Genomic DNA, 8,409 nt, shown 5'->3' with positions numbered 1-8,409 from the left:
TTTTCTTACTATCTCTCGTTTTTTTCTTTCTTGTGAAATTAGGTCATTTGTCCTATAGAATTTCCTGTCTGGCTTGTGTTGGTTATTTCCTCATAGTATCATTTTTCACATTTTCTTCTGAATTCATATTTCCTCCAAATTGGTATTTGGATATAAAAACTTTATGAGACTCTGGTTCCTTTGAATTGGTTTGACTGCACCCTGCAGCATGTGAGAACTTAGATCCCCACCAAGGATTTGAACCCATGCCCCCTTGCAGTGGAAGAGCAGAATCTCAACCACTGGACTGCCAGGGAAGTCCCAGTGTATAATTTTAAATAAGCTATTGAACCATTTCAGGATACCATAATTATAAATTAATGTAAGTTTACTTCTATGACGGTAAGTATGTTTAAATTGATGTTTTCAAAAACTATATTCCCTACGATTTCAAAGGAAATTTTGTCTATACCTACCCGTTTAATAAATGGTACTGTTTCCTGTTGTATTCTTGAAGCTGTGTATTTATTTCTCTAACATAGTTTCTGTTGGCAGTGCCTGATTGCATTTGCTATAGGGTGGAATGTCTCTGAAATGTTTGTTTTCTTACCTGATCTCCTATTACAGATTTTTTACCTGGTCTCTTTTATAGATTTTTTTAGTCACTTTTTCTTCAAATCTCTGCTTTTCTTTTTTTTTTTTCTCTAATTCTGTAGTTTTTCTTAATATAAAGACAGAAGACCACAGGGAACCTTTAGATCTTTTTAAAAATAAGTATTGATATTTTAAGTTTTGTGCAAATATCCTGAAAGCCTGGGGAAAACAGTTAGGACCTTAGGTTCTGGCTAAAGGGCTTAGGCCTTCCTTGCTGAGCCCTGGTGCCAGGGCAAATTGGATTATTGTTCAGGAAGAGACACAGGATCAACCTGAGCTAGAAGCTGTTAGCAGATGAAATAGGAAGATGACACAGAGGACATGCTCATTAAATGATTACTGAAGGATTGGAGAAGACAGTTTGAGTGAGAAATATCTACAGGATGAAAGAAGAGTTCCCTCAAAACCAGATTCTAAGTAAGGAACCAAGGCATTCATTGGTTAGACAAAGATGTTTGAAGTCTCTGGGGGCCTAGGGGAGATAAAAGGAACTTTACCTGAGAGGAGATTCCTCACCTGATCTCCCTGCAGGTGGGAAAGCCAACATCCATCTAGAGAGGCTCAGCCCATCTCCTTTCCCCACAGGCATCATGAGCAAACAGGTTGTATTGAAACCCCACAACTCTTAATTTAGACTTTTTTAGGGAATTATTAAACATAAAAGGCAGAAGAGTTGCCTTTTTTTAGTCAGAAAAGTGGGGAGAGATGTTGCCTTTATGTCCACAGATATTTATTGAGCACCTGCAAGGGGAATACAAAAAGTGGGAGAAAAAAATCCTGTGTTAAATGTGTTTACTATGCAGCGGGAGAGACCTCAAAGCAAAAGCAGATTACAATATGAGTTCCCCTGAAGGCTGTGTGAGTGATACTGACCAGCAGTGTTTCTGAAGTTCTAACCAAGAAGTCTACAGTCCAAACTTTGGCCTTGATGAATCAGTAAAATTTCCAAAAGATTTTGGGATCTGACATAAGGTTGCCAAGGTTTTTTTTTCTGCTCAGTTCACTTTAGTCGTGTCCGACTCTTTGCGACCCCATGGACTGCAGCACAACAGGCTTCCCTGTCCATCACCAACTCCCGAAGCTTACTCAAGCTCATGTCCATCGAGTCGGTGATGCCATCCAACCGTCTCATCCTCTGTTGTCCCCTTCTCCTCCTGCCTTCACTCTTTCCCAGTATCAGGGTCTTTTCCAATGAGTCAGTTCTTCACATCAGGTGGTCAAAGTATTGGAGTTTCAGCTTCAGCATCAGTCCTTCTGTTAGGGGAAGCACACTGACTGAAACCACCCACCCTGGCCAGGCACCATAGTAACCATTTGCATGAGTTGTTTTACAACAGGAGGTCTTGGTAACGAACACGGAACTAATAAGCCATCACCAACCGGAAGAGTTCGGGAAAGGTCAAAAGGAGACACCACATGTCTGACCATCTCCCAGAATCCTCGCTGGCATCCATCTTGGCTGAACAAGGCACCACCAGGAAGGACTCTGAGTCAGAAAGATTGGCTAAAGACAACCCAGAAACTGATCCCATCACCATAAAACCCAAGACTGCGAGCCACGAGGCAGAGCTGTTCTCCTGGGTTCCCTTACCCTACTGCTCTCCACCTGGGTGCCCTTTCCCAGTAAAATCTCTCGCTTTGTCAGCACATGTGTCTCCTCAGGCAATTCATTTCCAAGTGTTAGACAAGAGCCCAGTTTCGGGCCCTGGCAGGGGGTCCCCCTTCTTGGAACACTTACAGTGAATATTCAGGACTGATTTCCTTTAGGATTGCCTGGTCTGATCTCCTTGCAGTCTAAGGGACTCTCAAGAGTCTCCTCCAACACCACAGTTCAAAAGCATCAATTCTTTGGTGCTCAGCTTTCTTTATAGTCCAACTCTCACATCCATACATGACTACTGGAAAAAACCATAGCCTTGACTAGATGGACCTTTGTTGGCAGTTTTTTCTGCTAATTAACCTTTAAGAAGTACTTGTTATGTTGCCCTAATTTTTCTTAATTCACCTCAGACCTGTGCTAACAGTCACAGGGTATCTCTGTTTTACAGTCATGGAAATGAACAGGTGTGGGCAGCAAAGGACGGACAGTTGTTGAAACACACCTCGTCCCCCCTCCCCACCTGTTTGAGCAAAAGTTGTCCAGTACTTGGTAGGTTCCAGGATTCCTCCTAGAGAGTTTTTGTTAGCAATTAGGAAAATCCTCCACCAAACAGTACAGTGTATCCGGAGAAGGTCAAATACTTGAAAACATAACAATGTAAAAACATGAATATATGTTTCCCTTCAATTAAGACAAAAATTTGAGAAAAACAACTTTGATTTCTTCTATCTAAGTGACCTCAGTGATCAAAGCATTCATTTTTAACTTGTGCCAAGACATCCCACTTAGTTGGGTTTCTTTCCTTTTTTTTTTTTTTCCTGGCCATACCACACAGCTTATGGGATCGTAGTTCCCTGACCGGGGATTGAACCCACACCCCCTGCAGTGGAAGCATGGAGTCTTAACCACTGGACCGTCAGGGAAGACCCTTGGTTGGATTTCTTAATTGAAAGGCAAGTATCCTCTCACTTAACACCCTTAACAGGAGTTACTGGTTGTTAGGGCTGACTGAGTGCAGAAGCAATAGAGATGCAAAATCCTCTGAATTCAGACCGGAGGATGCCAGCTTCTGTCTTTGCAAATGCTGAGCACTCATTCAGATGCAGACTATTCCACTTTTAGCTAGGAGCTGAGAAGTATTCGATTTACAGACCTTATTCTTGGTCACCCTTGGGGGTGGAAATCTCTTTGTTATTATGCACATAATTTAACACATATTCCCCTGGATTTAGCCTCAATCTCCTGGCTGATGACCCTCAAATTCTATCTGCATCCAGCTCTGACTTTTCTACTAATTCCCAGAGTCACATTTTCATCGCCTAATTAACATCTCAGATACCTCAAGTTTAAGATATTCAAAATAGAACTCTTGGCTTCCCTCTACATCTGCTCCCCCTGCCTGGACCTCCTGGGGACTTGGAAGCGCCCCCTCCCTCCATTTCCACTGCAGCCATCTTTCCGCATCTCCATTTCCTCTCACCCTCCCCATCGCAGGTTATCTGCCCACTTGCCCTCTGGCTTCTATCCATCCTCTCCATGGCAGTGAAGGTGATCCTACAACTAAGTCAGATGGGTTCACACTGCCCTTCACAAAGGGCAGACGTGGATGACCCTAGAAAACGTGCCACCACTTAATGTATGAAAGTGAAAGTCGCTCAGTCGGGTCTGACTCTCTGTGACTCCATGGACTATACAGTCCGTGGAATTCTCCAGGCCAGAATACTGGAGTGGGTAGCCTTTCTCTTCTCCAAGAGATCTTCCCAACCCAGGGCCAGAATTGGCAAATCCATACGGACAGAAAGCAGATTAGCAGTGGCCAGAGGTGGGGGTGGGGTGGGTAGAGGGAGGAATAGAAATTCAAATTACAACGTTAAATGAATTTTACCACAATTAACAACAACAAAAAAAGCTGTCAATGGCTTCTTAGTGCAGTCTTTAAAATCAAACTCCTTACCATAGTCCACAAAGCCCTGCATGGTGACCCCTGACTGCCCCTGCTCACATTGTGAGCCTTGCCTGCAGGCCTGCTCCGCGCAGCCTTGCCATGCCTGCCTCCACCCTCTGCTCGGGCTGCTCCTCCACCGGTGCTCTGTCGCCAGCTCCACCACGGGACTGGCTCCTTCTCCACTGTGGAGGGCCCTTATCTGCCCACCCCATCTCTGCATCAGCTCTTTGCTTCCTTCCTCACACTGATCACAGCAGTATCTACTTGTTTGCTTGTTTTTCTGTTGCCCCCATTAAACTATGTGAGCTCATGAGAACAGGACCAAGTCTGTCCTGTATTTCCAGAACCTACACAGCGCCTGGATACTGCAATCTCAAAAATTACAGAATGAATAAAAAAAACCCAGCAACTAAATTTTGAGTGTAGAATAAATGAATGAATGAAGCTCTGAATGTTAAGAATACAGGACCCTCTTTTTGAACTTTGTAATAGAGGAAAACGTGCATACTACCTATGTAAGGTCATATGGGCAGGAACTGGAGAAAGTATGTACACATCAAGCAGGTGTTTCTCAGGAGACTAACTTGTGTTTAGGACTTGGCTAAAAGCTGCTGGTGACAGAATGTAAAATTTGGCCTGCCTCTGAGGAATGCACCACTTCAGCAGCGAGCTCCCCTCGTTTAGCACAAAGGCTCATTCAGGAAAAATTCAAGTGTTTACAGGCTTCATTTTTTTCTGCTCTCTGTCTAGATGACATGAGCTGTACTGAATGCTATGAGGAGACAAGATATTCTTACAATGAGGTAACCTAGTTTATTGACTAGAAGAATTTCATCAAAGAAAGTGTGCCTTATTGCTAGGAAAACAACTGGGTCTGTGCTGAGCAAGCAGCTTTCTCACATTCTTACCATATTTTCCCATTATGCTCTAGTTCACCCTGTGGTCTTCCATGCATTAGCTCATTTTTCCTTTTAATTAACTTCCCCAGGCGGATGTTCCCATTATTTCCACTTTGCAGATGAGGAAACTGAGATTCAGAGAGGCCAGATGACTTGGCCTAGAGTCGCAGCTTAGCTGAAGCACTAAGCCAAACATCTTCATACTCTGTTTAACTTGGAGCAAGTTATTCAGCCTCACGAAGCTCCCTTTGCTTGCTTTGTTCCAATCCAATCCCATCTACCTGGGGGATTGCTGTGCAAATTAAATGAAATGATTAATGCATAGAAAATGCCCAGCTATGGTCATAAGCCTTTAATCAGGTTTGCTATTATTGTGATTTTTTTCACTTAATGTCAGGTGATACTGCCCTTTCCAGGTAGCCTGGAGGGGAGTGAGGGCCCCTTCTCTCTGCTCTACGGCCAATTTTCCTGAAAGTCCGGAGACCTGGCCCCTGGAGATGAGGGCTGGGATCCCAGGGCCGAGGAGGCCAAAAACACGGGTCCTTCCAGCCTCTCCTTACATGCTCTTCGTACCACACGCGTGCTCACACACATACACATGCTCAGTACAACGGAATTTTCAGCTTGGACTAGAGAAGGGAATGTACACTGAGACCCGCAATAGCCAGAAAACTAATTCAGCCTGGCTCCGTTCCCAGGGCCAGAAGGTCCCGGGTGTCGTCCACACCAGAGTCCACACCCAGTCGCCTCTGACCAGCCACCCGGCCGCTCGGCTCTTCTCCAGGAACCACCCTCTCTCAGGGCAGGGTGTGTCTTGGCAAGACTCAAAGGGCAGGGGGTGAAAGGGCCCAGAGAAGAGAGGAAAAAAGAAAGCCCTCTCCCTGGCCCCCCACCCCCTCCCCCTCAAGATGAGCCCCTGGGACCTCAGCACTTCAGCCAAGGCTGGAGACAGAAACTGCAACAATAACGGAAAATTAAAGCAATTCTGGAGATGTCAGCAGCCCCTCAAACCCTTCTCCTCATTGTAGGTGAATGAGAATTGTCTCTGTTCTCTACTTTGTGCAGCCACAACAACCAGGTATCTTTATAAACTTTCATGTTCCCCAAAGCCTTGAGCCGCTTAATAAAGAGCAGCTGATCTTTATGCACTTGCATGCTCTTATCCCTGCAGAACACTCTCTGCCCTGTGCCCTGGGTGCTGCCCCTCGCAGTTACTGTGTACCCTGTTCTTTCACAGAAAATGGACTCAGTGATTTTATTTTTCCCTTTGGAAATCTCCAGTGAAGAGAGTAACTCTGTAGCGTTTAGATTGCTTAAAAACTGGTTCACAAAATTTTTTAAATTTTCAAGAGATATTCCCATCATGCACCTGAATTTACAATGTAACACTGTCTTCTTACTGAGTATTCCCTTGTAAAGGAATCAGTGTTTAATTACAAAAGTGAGTGGAAAGTATGAATGATTGCCCCCTCCTGACTGATACTGTTTTGCTTTAAGACCAACATATGATCTCAAGATAATTTTAATTCAGCATGTTTAAAAATATAATTTAGGTTTTCACTACCAAATACATTGCAAGGGTGTAATAAAGAGGGGGGGGGCTTCCCTGGTGGTCCAATGCCTAAGATTTCACACTCCCAGCGCAGGGCACCTGGATTCGATTCCTGGTTGGGGAACTAGATCCCACATGCCTCCATTAAGACCTGGCACAGCCAAATAAATAAATAGAAATAAATATTTTAAAAAATTAAAAATAATAGAGGGAAGTGTAACCTATAAACTGAGAGACATAAAAGATGTATCAATTTAAACAAACAAACCTAAACAATATATGATGCTTATGAAACAGAAGGTTGATTTCTGATTCGATACTTGAAAATAAAAGGACTTACTTTTTTAAATTTTAAGTTTTTTTTTTTTAATTCTTGGCTGCAATGGGTCTTCATTGATGTGTCCTAGGGATCACATGTGCTGAAGATCATAAACTTACCGAGCTCATTCTGCAGGATGTGGGTCTCATCCCAGCATTCTTTTATTGTTTGGGGGTCTGTCTCACACTTCTGCTGTATGGCTTTGTTGCTAAGCAAGCCTGTTGGTTTTATGGTTAAGCAAACCTGCTTTCTTAAGTAATCATTAACTTACATGAGTCTCCTGTACTTTTTCTACTTATAATCCCCTAGTGGTATTAACTGTTTAAGCACCTACTCTGTCCCTATCACCTTGAGGAATGTAGACACTAAAAAACTCAATGAAGAAGCACGCAGGATGAGTCGAGTGACTTGTCCAGGGTAACTAACCCAGCTCCAGAGCTGCATGGGGCCGGGCTGCCTCCATGGAGCCCACCCCATGAGACGGGTACTCTGAGAGACTGAAGCTCTCAGAGTCTCAGAGGGGACTCTGAGAGAATGAAGTAAATGTCAGTAAAAGAATGTATCTGTAGGGTGACGATCAAGCCACATCTCACAGGTTTCCAGGGTTAAGAGACAGCTCTGGTCCCTTGAACCACTGTGCTCAGTATGTCTTTGGAACATCACTGGAATAGGACTGTCCTTGCAACTTTGCTAGGCGTCATTCCTGCCATTGGCAGGATTCAGAGGATGATTGGCAACGTCATAAATGGTTTCAGCTTTGTCACAAAGGGGTCATCTGTGCCGCAGTGCCCTAGGGGTGCCCACCTTCATGCTACAGGCGCTCTCTGAATTCACCAAGGACAGCCTTGGCAAACTGCTGGTGGATCTGAGGATCAAATGGTTCCAAGGTGTTCTGCATGGAGGACTCTCCCAGTGGGCATTCACCCAGGCCCTTAGGCTGGAAGGAGTCATGGAACACAGATAGAGGAAACTCAAAGGCTGTGAATTTCTTTGCTGAAATTCCTTTTCTCGTAGGAGTACCTTTTTCTTTCATTGCCAACAAATTTCCTTCTCACTGAGCTAGGAATAGCGGGAGGTTGGGCCAGGGGAGAGAACCTACAGGCATTGCTGATGCAATAAAGGCAGGTCCAGGATAGATGCTCTGAGGACCCCGACATGAGGGTGCTGGGCTGGGCCAAGGGCTCACAGGAATGGGGTCAAGACCATTGTGACTCCATTAGGAAGAAACAGTTTTGTGTTCATGGAGTTTGTGACTGATACCAGGGAACTGGCCTAGGTGTTGGAGGTGAGGACTAATGTGGAGTCAGCTGTAAGAAAGAAGGAACCACAGAAGATAAATTGCATCAAAAGTACGAATGGATCTGGGATTACTCCACCATCTTCACCTTACAATGTCTCCCCTGGTGCCTTCAGTTCAGTTCAATCACTTAGCCGTGTCTGACTTTTTGAGACCCCATCGAC

At 44.4% G+C, this 8,409-nt stretch overlaps 1 long non-coding RNA gene across 1 annotated transcript; it reads right to left on the bottom strand.

Moving 5' to 3' along the window:
* LOC133232674 (uncharacterized) lies at positions 1-7,282 on the bottom strand. Its single transcript, XR_009731423.1, has 2 exons — positions 7,068-7,282; positions 1-1,887 (listed from the first exon to the last, which is right to left on the bottom strand). It is a non-coding gene; the product is annotated as an uncharacterized LOC133232674 (long non-coding RNA).
* Positions 7,283-8,409: the final 1,127 nt, after the last annotated feature.

This window comes from Bos javanicus, chromosome 19, assembly GCF_032452875.1.
Source record: "Bos javanicus breed banteng chromosome 19, ARS-OSU_banteng_1.0, whole genome shotgun sequence".
Classification (NCBI taxonomy): domain Eukaryota; kingdom Metazoa; phylum Chordata; class Mammalia; order Artiodactyla; family Bovidae; genus Bos; species Bos javanicus.
Note: the sequence above shows the minus strand (reverse complement) of the source record. Positions and strands in the feature narration are given on the sequence as shown.